This window comes from Macaca nemestrina, chromosome 15 (assembly GCF_043159975.1).
Source record: "Macaca nemestrina isolate mMacNem1 chromosome 15, mMacNem.hap1, whole genome shotgun sequence".
NCBI lineage: Eukaryota > Metazoa > Chordata > Mammalia > Primates > Cercopithecidae > Macaca > Macaca nemestrina.
In genome coordinates, this window is record NC_092139.1 from 103136647 (window position 1) to 103148749 (window position 12103).

Consider the following 12103-nt stretch of genomic DNA (forward strand, 5'->3'; position numbering starts at 1 on the left):
CGAGACCATCCTGGCTAACATGGTGAAACCCCAACTCTACTAAAAATACAAAAAATTAGCCGGACGTGGTGGCGGTCGCATGTAGTCCCAGCTATTCGGGAGGCTGAGGCAGGACAATGGCATGAACCCGGGAGGCAGAGCTTGCAGTGAGCCGAGATTGTGCCACTGCACTCCAGCCTGGGCAACAGAGCCAGACTCCGTCTCAAAACAAACAAACAAGCAAACAAACAAAAAGCAATGAAATTCTTCACAGAAAAAAAAAAAAAAAACCCACCTAGAATTCTTATGGGGATCCCAAATAGACAAAGCAATCCTGAACAAAAAGAACAAGCTGGAATCATCTCACTACCTGACTTCAAAATATACTGCAAAGCCATCTTAACCGAAATAACCATGGCACTGGCATAAAAACTGATGTATAGATCAATGGAACAGAATGGAAAACCCAGAAATAAATCCATGTATTTATAGCCAACTGATTTTCTTTCTTTCGTTTTTGTTATCTTAGAAATTCTCAGTATGGTTTATTAGTGGCAATGTAAATCGATGATAATCATAAAACAAATTAAACAAATCCACCTCGTGAATAAATTCTTTTTCTGTTTTTTTGTTTTTTTTTGAGATGGAGTCCCACTCTGTTGCCCAGGCTGGAGTGCAGTGGTGTGATCTCAGCAGCCCACTGCAACCCCCGCCTCCTGGGTTCAAGTGATTCTCGTGCGTCAGCCTCCTGAGTAGCTGGGACCATAGGCACCTGCCACCATGCCTGGCTAATTTTTGTATTTTTAGTAGAGATGAGGTTTCACCCTGTTGGCCAGGGTGGTCTTGAACTCCTGACCTCAAATGATCTGCCCACCTTGGCCTCTCAAAGTGCTGGGATTACAAGCATGAGCCCCTGTACCCAGTCTTAATGAACAAATTCTTAACTACTATTAATTGCTTATAGTATATCCAGCAGATATGTTTTAAAAGTCAACAATATTAATTCCCTTTGTAGATTGCTTAAAAATACTGTTTTGAGTCAATCTCCTTTAATACTTGAAAGTACAAATATAAATTAAATCATATCCAAAAGATTAGATCTTATTTAATGGCTGGGCACAGTGGCTCACACCTGTAACATGGCCAGGCACAGTGGCTCACACCTGTAATCCCAGCACTTTGGGAGGCCAAGGCAGGTGGATCATGAGGTCAGGAGTTTGAGACCAGCTTGACCAACATGGGGAAACCCCGTCTCCACGAAAAATACAAAAATTAGCTGGGCATGGTGGCATGCACCTGTAATCCTAGCTACTCAGGAGGCTGAGGCAGGAGAATCACTTGAACCCGGGAGGCAGAGATTGCAGTGAGCCGAGATCACGCCATTGCATGCCAGCCTGGGTGACACAGCGAGACTCCATCTCAAAAAAAAAAAAAAAAGTAACACATACAACAAAAAAGTCTATAAAACAAAGATAACTTTAAAAGCATTGCTCAATTTACTTTGTACCTTTTTTATGCAAAATATTTTAAAACAGTACATATTGTTCGGATCATACATGAAAGTTCACATCCAGACATCTTTTCTATCAAATTCTCATCCTTTCTTCATTGTCAAAATCTTAATTTTCATTCCTGGCTGGATTGTTCTTCCTTGGCAATTTTTTCTGTTACCCCACTAAAATATTTCTCACAGAAGGAATTGTGACCTTGGTATGGCAAAAAATGATCACTTTGCAGATGTGAATACCATTTGAAGAAAATGGTATTCTCCACAGGGTAATTTCTAAGAGAACTGTACAGCTCCTTGGGAGATTGTCCATGATCCCATAGTTCACACATAGACTGTCCTGGTTCTCAAATTTCTTCACCATTTCCATTGTGATCAAACGCCTTGATGTGTGACTGGAAAATTTCTGCTCGCAGTTGCTAACGAGTTTCAGGCAAGGATGCCAGGGCACGATCTCTTCGGTGTATTCTGGTGTATACACTAGTAACCAATAGACTAGTATTCCACCTAACACAAGGGTCTCAGCTGAGAAGTTTAACAAGTCAAAAAACGTATCACTTGGATGATAACTCAAGGAAACAGGAATGTGGCTTTCTGGATGTTTTTCTAATCTTTGTTGGTATTTCCTTTGGTGAACCTGTTCTCGCAGATTCTCTGATACCATATGGAGGATCAGTAATGATTACATCAAAATGTGTACCTTTTCTCCAGAAAGATTTAGATGCATCTGAAACCAGGACATCATGGTAATACTTCTCTAAACCCTATTGACGAAGATTGGCCCTAATGTTTTCATCTGGTCCTCTCCATGGCTGTTTTTTCCATCCTGGCCATTCCCAAGCCTTGAACTGTGTTGTGGTCTATGTCTGTCCCATAAACATATGCACCAAAATGAGCAGATGCTATCAGGAGGCCATCTAGAAGAACTAGTTGTCAAGAGGAATAGAAAAGCTTTCCTTTGCTTTCTCAGACAGAACCTTATCCATTTGGTTGGAGTGAGTTTCGAGAAGACCCAGCTTACAGTCCACTGCTGTTTCAACAAATGGATCAAAGACAATATCATTTTCTTTCACTTTCCATGGTTAACCATGATGAATGACGAACCAGCATCCATACTTGTATTTCCAACAAAGTGCCTCTTTCTGACACTGTATGACTCAATAAGCGCTCTCCGTCCATCTGAAATCCATCTACCAAAATAAATATCATGTGGCTTCTCAGGAAGGCAGTTTCGGTCCAAACCATAATAATATATGTTGTGGTTTCTTTAAGTTCACTTTTTCTTCAAATGGCAGACATTCAAGTGCATCTGTTCGCTTGATTTTTCCCTTCTTGTGTCAATGTTTTATTAAAAGTGTGAATCTTTATTTTATACATAGAGTCTGAATGTAGAAATGGAACCATCTTCTCCACAGGGTAATTTTTAAGAGAACTGTACAGCTCCTCGGGAGATTGTCCATGATCCCATAGGTCACACATAGACTGTCCATTTCATTAAATTTCTTGCAGTATCTTCAGAGGGAATGCTAAGAATTTTAAATGGTGACTTTCCAGGTTTCTTGACTGCTGGCAAACTGACCTCCAAAAAACGAAAGCAAAGACTTTATTTCCTGAGGCATTTAAGCTTCAACATCAGACAATTACAATTCAGGGTTTAGCAGGCGCAACTCCAGGTGCTCCTGGATCATGAGCAGCAGATACCTGTTTACGGTGCACGGCAGCACCGTTGCAGTTGCCTACCGTGCACCTTCGTGGCTCGCACGAGTTCCCACCTCTTTCTCCCTCCCAGAGCAGAGTCTCCACTGAGACCAGCCAGCTGATTTTCAATGAAGGCACCAAGAACATTCAGTAGTGAAAAAACAGTCTTTTTAATGAATGCTGCTGGAAAAACTGGATATACATATACAGAAAAATGAAACTAAACTTTTATCGGTCACCATATAGAAAAATGCAAATCAGAATGGATTAAAGACTTAAATGCAGGACCTGAAAGTATAAAACTACTAGAAGAAAACATTGGGGGAACACTTCGGGAAGACATTGTTCAGGGCTAAAGGTTTTTTGGCACTGGCAACAAAAGTAAAAATAGATAAATGGGATTACCCCAAGCTAAAAAGCTTCAGCGCTTAAAGGAAGCAATCAACAGAGTGAAGAGACAACCTACAGAATGGGAGAAAATATTTGCAACTATTCATCTGATGAGGAATTAATAAACAGAATATATAAAAGCTGGGTGCAGTGGCTCACACCTGTAATCTCAGTGCTTTGGGAAGCCAAGGGAGGATGGCCTGAGGCCAAGAGTTTGAGAACAGAATATATAAGGAAGGCAAACAATCCAACAGCAAAACAATAACAACAAAGCCAAATAATCTAATTTTAAAATGGGCAAATAATCTGAATAGACATTTTTCAAAAGAAGACATATGCATGGCCAATGGGCATATGAGAAAAATGCTTAACATCATTAATCATCAGGAAATGCAAATCAAAACCATATGAGGTACAATCTCACCCTCATTAAAATGGCTGTTACTAAAAAGACAAAATTAACAAATACTGGCAAGGAGACAGAGAAAGAGGAACTCGCTCTGTCACCCAGGCTGGAGTGCAGTGGCGCAATCTCGGCTCACTGCAAGCTTCGCCTCCTGGGTTCACGTCATTCTCCTGCCTCAGCCTCCCAAGTAGCTGGGACTACAGGCGCCTGCCACCACGCACGGCTAATTTTTTGTATTTTTATAGAGACAGAGTTTCACCGTGTTAGCCAGGATGGTCTCAATCTCCTGACCTTGTGATCCGCCTGCCTCAGCCTCCCAAAGTGCTGGGATTACAGGCGTAAGCCACCGTGCCCGGCTGAAAGAGGAACTCTTTATACACCGTTGGGTGGGAAGGTAAATTCGTATAGCCATTATGGAATCATTATGGAGGTTCCTCAAAAAACTAAAAATGGAATTGCCATATGATCCAGAAGTCCTATTACTTGGTGAATATCCAAAGGAAATGAAATCAGTTTGTCAGTCTATCTGTACACCCATGTTTATTGCAGCACTATTCACAAGAGCCAAGATATGAAATCAAACTAAGTGTTCCTCAATAGAAAAGGTAGTATATATGAACAATGAAATATTATCCAGCCATCAAAAAGAATGAAATTTTGTCATTCCTGGTAACGTGAATGAATTTGGAGGACATGATGTTAAGTGAAATAAGCCAGGCACAGAAAGATAAATACTGCATGTTCTTACTCCTATGTGTTAGCTGAAAAAGTTGATCTCGTAGGAGTAGAGAGTAGAATAATGGTTACTAGAGTCAGGGGAGAGTAGGATGGGAGGACAGCCAGAGGTTGGGTAACAGATACAAAAGTGCATCCAGATAGGAGGAATAAGTTCTAGTATTCTACAGCACTGTAGAGCAACTATAACAACTTACTGTATATTTCCAATTAGAAAGGCAGATTTTGCATGTTTCAAACACAAAGAAATGATAAATGTTTGAGGTGATGTATATGCTAATTATCCTTATTTGATGATTATGCATCATATACATGTATTGAAATATCACACTGTGCTGCATAAATATGCACAATTATGTGTCAATTAAAAATAATAAAAGCAAGAACGATAGCATGTTCTTAAAAAAAAAAAAAGACTTCCAGCCTTCCCACCCAGATGTTGTCTTTGGGGTTTTTATGATGCACGATTGGGAGACACAGAACTGCAGGGGTTGGGGAAGGGCAGAGAGCATGGGGAGAGTGGACCCCACCTGGGGGAGGAGTTTCCTTTATTGCAGGGACACAATGAGAGGCGACAAAAGCAGCGTGTGGGAGACAAAAGGGATTTTAAAGAAGTGTGGCTAAAGACTGCATATCCACTTCACAGAGTGAGAAAAACAAGCAAGGAACATGAGGGCTTTTTTTTCCAAGTCAGGTCTATCAAGGTGTAATTTACATGCAGTACAATTCACTTTTGGAGGTGTACAGTTTAGTGAATTTTGATGACCGCCCACAGCCATGTAACCACCGTCACAGTCAAGATACAGAACATTCCCATTACCTTGAAAATTCCCCTATGCCCTTTTACTTAGAAGGATGTTTGCTGTTTCCTGTAACAGTGTTGAAGAATCCATCCTTACCCGAGATCAAGTAATAAAGAGAGGACAGAGAGCTGGGTGAAGAGGTGTCCAGGGTACCCGCTCTCTACTCGAGCCAGTAAAAAACAAACCTGCAGTATTCATCTTTATATACACTCACGGATGTAAATACAGAGAGATACAGAGGAGCAAGCCACAAAGCCAATCACATATCAAAGTTATGCCATTAACCTATACAGAGATTTCATAGGTTGTAGTTCCTTTTCCAGCCCCTGCTCCTGGCAACCACTGATTTGCATTAAAGATAATTCAGGCCGGGAGTGGTGACTCACGCCTGTAATCCCAGCACTTTGGGAGGCCGAGACGGGCGGATCACGAGGTCAGGAGATCGAGACCATACTGGCTAACATGGTGAAACCCTGTCTCTACTAAAAAAATACAAAATAATTAGCCGGGCACAGTGGCGGGCGCCTGTAGTCCCAGCCACTTGGGAGGCTGAGGCAGGAGAATGGCGTGAACCCAGGAGGCAGAGGTTGCAGTGAGCTGAGATCCGGCCACTGCACTCCAGCCTGGGCGACAGAGCGAGACTCTGTCTCAAAAAAAAAAAAAAAAAAAAAAAAGATAATTCAACCTGTCTCAATTTAATTTCTGTCCCTATGGTTTTGTCCTTTTTCAGAATGTCACATACATGTAACCACACAGTGGTTAGCCTTTTGTGTCTGGCTTCTTTCACTTGAGAGTCATCCATGTTGCTGCATGCATCCATTGCTCCTGTTTATTGCTGAGTAATATACCAGGCACACCGCAATTTGTTTATGCATTTACTAGTTGATGGATGCTGGGGTCGTTTCCAGTTTGGGGTTGTTTTGAATAGGGTTGCTATGAACATTCATGTAAAAATCTTCGTGTGGACATACGTTTTCATTTTTCTTGCATAAATACCTGAGTGCAGTTATTAGGTCAGGTGATGTGTCTGTTTATGAGAACTGACAAACTGGAATTACTCTTGTTGGTGAACTGTGTTTCTTTGACTATGACCCGATTGTGAAACTGAGCCATGTGGCTCACAGCTTTACAAGAGTTGCTCTTTGTACTCTTGTTGGATGAATTTTAGCTGCATATGTTGTCTCTCCTAAAGGTATTTGCATTTTTTTTTTTTTTTTTTTTGAGACGGTGTCTCGCTCTGTCACCCAGGCTGGAGTGCAGTGGTACGATCTCGGCTCACTGCAAGCTCCGCCTCCTGGGTTCACGCCATTCTCCTGCCTCAGCCTCCCGAGTAGCTGGGACTACAAGCGCCCACCACCACGCCCGGCTATTTTTTTGTATTTTTAGTAGAGACAGGGTTTCTCCGTGTTAGCCAGGATAGTCTCGATCTCCTGACCTCATGATCCGCCCGCCTCAGCCTCCCAAAGTGCTGGGATAACAGGTGTGAGCCACCACGCCCGGCCAGGTATTTGCATTTTAAACAGAAGTCAACTATTCCATTCAACAAACACTCTCCCAAACTTCAAGTCATAGAATCGGCTTCATTCTCCATGTGAGAGGTTTCCCATGAACCAGCAGGTTCTTGTTACCTTAGACAGGGTGCGCTCAGAACATCGTGTGGGTACCAATGAACCATATGTGTGCCTACAACTCTAGGTAGATGAATCCCCTGAGTACTCCAACATCCAGGATTCTGCCAGGCAGAGGAAACAGCTCTGGAGGGAAGAGGCTGCCGGAGTGGTCCTCCTCTAACACTGTCCCTTGCTGTTTTTGTTCAGGTCCTGCGTTCTTTCTTTAGACTCCACTTCTGTCACGAGTGCAAAGCAAGTATCTTTTAGAGACAAAGGAGCGTTGGACAAAAGGTCCCCAGGGAAACCTCTTTCCTGTCTCTCAGACTCTTCCATTCAGATGAGGGCAGAATCAGATTGGAAGGGGCTATCAAGAGAACTGTTTTACTTCATGAATCTTCCTTCCTTCCTCCCTTCTTTCCTTCCTTCTTTCTTTTCTTTTCTTTTCTTTTTCTTTTTTCAGAGGAAGTCTCACCCTGTTGACCGGGCTGGAGTGCAGTGGCACAATCTCAGCTCACTGCAACCTCCGTCTCCCGGGCTCAAGTGATTCTCATGCCTCAGTCTCCTGAGTAGCTGGAATTACAATCACCCACCATCACACCCGGCTAATTTTTGTATTTTTCATAGAGACGGGATTTCACGGTGTTGGTCAGGCTGTTCTCAAACTGCTGACCTCAGGTGATCTGCCCACCTTGGCCTTTCAAAGTGCTGAAGTTACTGGTATGAACCACTGCACCCGGCTCGTGAATGTCTTTGACTCCATCTGCTTCTCTATACCCCCACAGTGTAAGCCTCCCATTGACACAGGAGCTAAAAAGGAATGATTTAGGCAGCTAGTGAGGGTAAGAGAGTCCTCGCTAAGGCTTCCCTTTTAACAAAAAGCAGTCCCCAAATCATTTCTTTTCTAACAAAAAGCAGCCTGTAAAATCGAGCTGCAGACATAGATAAGGAAGCTGGAAACTTGCACAGGTGAATGCTGGCAGCCGTGCCAATAGGAAAAGGCTATCTGGAAGCCAAGTATCTTCAACATGGAGGCTCCTTTTTCCCTTTTCTTTGTCACAACGTGTACAGAAAGAAATGGGGAACACGGAGCCAGCCAGGTGGAGGACCTATCTGCATAATAAAAGTTTAGGGGCCAGGCGCAGTGGCTCACCCCTGTAATCCCAGCACTTTGGGAGGACGAGGAGGGAGGATCAGTTGAGGTCAGGAGTTCGAGACCAGCCTGACCAACATGGCGAAACCCTGTTTCTTCTGAAAATACAAAAATTAGCCAGGCATGGTGGCATGTGCCTGTAATCCCAGCTACTTGGGAGGCTGAGACAGGAGAATCACTTGAACCCAGGAGGTGGAGGTTGCAGTGAGCTGGGATCACACCATTGCACTCCAGCCTGGGTGACAGAGCAAGATTCTGTCTCAAAAAAAGATTAGGGTGGGGAAGCCAGCTTCTTCCGGAGCTATGTAAATGGAACACCTGGTTTGACCAATCTTCTGGGCCCTATGTAAATGAGACACTGCCTCCTCAAGCTCATCTATAAAACCTGGTACATTTCACCATGGAACTGGAACACCCGCTTGGGAGCTCCTCTTTCTCTGCAGGAAGGAGAGCATTTCTCTTTCTTTTGCCTATTTAAACCTCTGCTCTTAACCTCACTCCTTGTGTGCCTTGTGTATTCTTGTCCTTGATTTCCTTGGCTTGAAGCAATGAACCTCAGGTGTGACCGCAGACGATCCTGGTGGGTGCCTCACTGACCTGCTGCCTTCTATTCTCAGTCCATCTTCTGGTCTCCACGTGGCAGCCAGAGGAGCTGCTTTATTTTAAGGTTTTGATTGATTGATTTAAATTGGTAAACACATGGTTCAAAATTAGAAAGGTACAAAAGTGTAGGCAGAAAAAAGTCTTCTTCCACCTCCCCCCGACTTTTTTTAAGAGACAGGATCTCACTATGTTGCCCAGGCTGATCTCAAACTTTTGGCCTCAAGCGATCCTCCCACCTTGGCCTCCCAAAGTGCTGGGATTACAGGCGTGAGCCACCGTGTATGGCTGAGATATATATTTTTAGACACACACACACACACACACACACACACACACACAATGATCATGTCATTCCTCTGCTGATAGCCATTCAATGGCTTCCCATTTCATTGAGGATAAAACACCAAGTCTATAATAAGGTCCTAGGGTCAGGCTCGAGCAGCCCTGACTCCCTGTTGGGGATCTCCTTGCCACCCAGAGTTGGGACCCTCGGGCCTCCTCTCAGTCTCTCCAGCATGCTGGCTTCACCCACTTCAGGGTTTGTACACACACTGCTCCCATTGCCTGGAAGGTTTCTTTCTCCACTTCACCTAGTGAAGCACCCTCATTTTTCAGATCTTGGCCTGAGAACTGCTTCCTCATGGAAGCCTTCCGTGATCCCCATGCCTGGCCAGGTCCTAAGGTCATGGGACCCTGTGATGCCACTTCAGATCTCTTACCACCATTTATCGCCATTCTGTTTTGAGAGACTATTTGATCATGGGATTTGAGGAATCCTGCACTAGACTGGCAGTGACAGGGCAGCAGTTCTCCTGCTTTCCTCATCACCATATCTCCAGGGTCCAGCACAGTTCCATGGAACACAAAGACAGCAGCTAGCATTGGCCGAGCGCTTACCATGTGCCAGGCCCCATTGTCAGCACTTTACACATAGCACATTCCTATAATCAACAGGAAAGCCTGGAGACAGGTGCAATGATCATCTCTATTTTACAGACAAGGAAACTGAGGCTCAGCTAAGCAAGTCAACTCATATCACTACTAACTCTGACATTACATGCCTCCTGCAGGAGTTCGGTAAGTATTTGTTGAATGAGTGACTCATAAATAAAAGAGAGAATGAAAAACGGAATGAATGAAACTCTCATGTAATGGAGAGAAAAGCTGAGACCCCCCAGGAGAGGAGCAACCTGACTAGGTTATTCAACGCGGCAGAAGTGGAGCTGGGAGGGTGGTGCAGGTGCTGCCTGTAGGGCCGGATTCTCCCAGCTGTCCCACCTGGCCTCTCAGCCACATGCCCCTGCTAGCCAGTAGCCCCAGCCCCAGCAACTCAGCCTGGCCCTCACTGCCCTTCCCTCCTCCCTCACAGTGGCTCTCCCACCCTTTCCCTAGAGCTTCCCAAAGCCTGTCCCTGGCTGCCTCCTCCCAGAAAATCGGCAGGCCTCTCCAGATTCCCCCAGCCCCTCCACTTCTGCTCTCAGACACCCTCCGGCATGGACCCACACAGCCAGGGCTACAGGCGCAGCCCCTGAACCAAGAGGCATCCTCACCCTCGCCCCCGCCGGCCATCTTTTCCGTTCTTCAAGTTGTTCTTGTCTTTTTTTCAATACAAAGTCCCTGTGTGATGTTGGGAGTTAATTAATTGTATTCTGGCCAATTAACGGTAAGGAAAGTTTTTCCTTCCTTATAGAAGAAAGGGCTTCCCTATAGAAGAGATGGCTACCTAGGGAGACTGTAGCTCTCTCTCTCTCTCTCTTTCTGTCTCTCTGTGTGTGTGTAAAACTCCATCTAGCTTTGATATCATTTAGATATCATTTATGAGGACTTGATGTCCAGAGCTGTGGCAACCATTTTATGACAGGAGACAATAAGCTTGCGGCTGAAAAGTCTAAATGCTGAGAAAGGCAGTGTGGAGAGAGCCTGGATCCTTCTTGATAATCTCCCTCTGGAGGGTTCGTTAGGTAAGCACTATTGTCCTTACAGCCCAGTGGTCATTGCTCTGATTTTCTGCAACTTGAAGCTGAAAGCATTCTTTTTTTTTTTTGAGACAGAGTCTCGCTCTGTTGCCCAGGCTGGAGTGCAGTGACCGGATCTTGGTTCACTGCAAGCTCCACCTCCCGGGTTTACGCCATTCTCCTGCCTCAGCCTGCCGAGTAGCTGGGACTACAGGCGGCCGCCACCTCGCCTGGCTAGTTTTTTGTATTTTTTAGTAGAGACGGGGTTTCACCGTGTTAGCCAGGATGGTCTCGATCTCCTGACCTTGTGATCCGCCCGTCTTGGCCTCCCACAGTGCTGGGATTACAGGCTTGAGCCACGGCGGCCGGCCTGAAAGCATTCTTTACTGATTGAGTGGGGATGCCTTCACCTCCTTAGGAAGCACATAGGAAGTTCAGGCACAAGGAGACAGGAGGGAAAGCGCTGACCTACGAGTCAGCCAACATGGACTCTCCCTGACTCCACCACCAATTAGTGGCCTGACCCAGGGCAAAGTCACTTCCTCTCTCACTCTGTTTTCTTCCTGGGAAAATGAGGGGCTGCATGACAGCAGCGGCGTCTCCTAACAGTGACTCACAAGCCCCCCAAAGCCGCAGTGAGCTGCTTGAACTTTTACTGATGGCAGTGAGGGGCGGAGAGGGTCCGCACTGAGCTCAACTGTGACGGTTTGGAGGTGACTCAGTGAGGAATCAGACAACCCCGGAGTCTTTTTTTCATTCCTGTTCCCCATTTGTCAGCAATCCTTCATCGTGCCCCAGTTTCAGGGTGTATTTTTAGTGAAAATAAACTTGCACAGCTCAGGATTACACAATTCCTTCAAGAGCTTCAGCATCACCTGCTGATGGACCCAGGCTAATGAGTAGGTCACGTGGAGGTGGTCACCCCCTCCCCGACGGTGGCTGGGAGTAGCTGGTGAGGCCCACCGACCCCAAAGTTCAGGAAGGTGGGCTAACGAGGGAAATCATTTAATTTTGCTGGAAAAACAGACAAACACAAATCTCCACGGCCTACAGCCTGGGGCGAGATGAGTGCATGTTCAGCCTGGGATTCAGAGTCAGGCCTTCGAGGTATCCAGTGTCTAGTGAGGAAAACAGAGCTGCTTTTTGAAACTTTTTGCCTTCTAAATCCAGGCCTGCAACTGGCTTGTGTTGTGCCGAGCAGGTAAACGGGTTTGATCGGTTTGCCAAAGCGTGTTTGGGAGTGGGGAGCTGGGGTGGTGGGGAGGTT

The 12103-nt window shown here is 45.2% G+C and overlaps 1 pseudogene; it reads right to left on the reverse strand.

Moving 5' to 3' along the window:
* Positions 1–1605: 1605 nt before the first annotated feature.
* LOC105494009 (tRNA (guanine(10)-N(2))-methyltransferase homolog) lies at positions 1606–2600 on the reverse strand (annotated as a pseudogene).
* Between the last annotated feature and the right edge of the window lie 9503 nt (positions 2601–12103).